At 35.0% G+C, this 1078-nt stretch overlaps 1 pseudogene; it reads left to right on the top strand.

The window, feature by feature from the left end:
* Positions 1 to 675: 675 nt before the first annotated feature.
* Positions 676 to 830, top strand: LOC123234665 (annotated as a pseudogene).
* The last annotated feature ends 248 nt before the right edge of the window (positions 831 to 1078 follow it).

Genomic DNA, 1078 nt, shown 5'->3' on the forward strand with positions numbered 1-1078 from the left:
GAAAAGTATTCTGTTTAACCCTTGAAAGTGTTCATCTGATTTCAAGATTAACACATAGAAATTACAGAGGAAATTTTTGGATTATTTCAGAAATATCTTCCTAATGATTATCCAAAAATGGGATACATTTCCTTGAGACAGTATTCCTCCGCATCAGAGGTCTTCAACTGGAATCTGAATGATCCCTTCTTGGGTATAAATAGAGATCCTTTCTATTATGGATAAACAAGATAGTCACTGAAGTTCATTACAGTTTTATAATTGTGTAATTCTCTAATCCTTATGCAAAGTAGCCTGTCAAATAACTGTAAATAGTTCTCAGGTCATATCTCCCCTCCTTAGATATTCTTTTCTCCAGAGCAAACATTTCTAGTAGCTTTATATGGCATGTTCTTCAGTCTTCTTTACCATCCAGGGCATCCTCTTTTGAGCATGCTTAGTTTGTCTATGTCCTTTCTAAAATGCATATTAGATCTCCTAAAACTGAACATAACAGTCCATATGTGGTCTGAGCATGGCAGAAAATAAACAGGACTATTCTCTCCATTGTGTTTGACTTTTTAGTTTTTATTTTTAATGAAGTCTTAAATCATGGGAGCTATTGGGGATGCTCTGTCATACTGTTGACTTATATTGAGCCTGCAATCCATTTGGCTACCCTGCTGAGACATTGCCATGTCTTCCCACAAGACTTTCAGAATCAAGAGGTTCCTTACAAAGAAGCAGAACCAAACCCTCTGATTCTTCAGTAGATTCGCATGAAAACTGGCAATAAGATCAGGTAAAACTCCAAGAGGAGACACTGGAGAAGAATCAAGCTGGGCTTATAAAGAACTGACATCATGATGATTTGTTCTGTACCAAAGTATTTTCTGTACTCCTAGATACTCTTTTTCATGAATTCATTTTCATGAATTTTTTCATGAATCCTTAATTTATTATCCATGCCTTCTATAATTAATTGTCTTTCGAACCTATTTTAGGACCTTTAATTTAGCTGCATTGGATTCTGCTTTATTAGAACTGTTCCTTTGTTTTATCTCATTAAGAGAAGTACTCTATGGCTTCATTTCTATTG

Source organism: Gracilinanus agilis, chromosome 2, assembly GCF_016433145.1.
Source record: "Gracilinanus agilis isolate LMUSP501 chromosome 2, AgileGrace, whole genome shotgun sequence".
Classification (NCBI taxonomy): Eukaryota; Metazoa; Chordata; class Mammalia; order Didelphimorphia; family Didelphidae; genus Gracilinanus; species Gracilinanus agilis.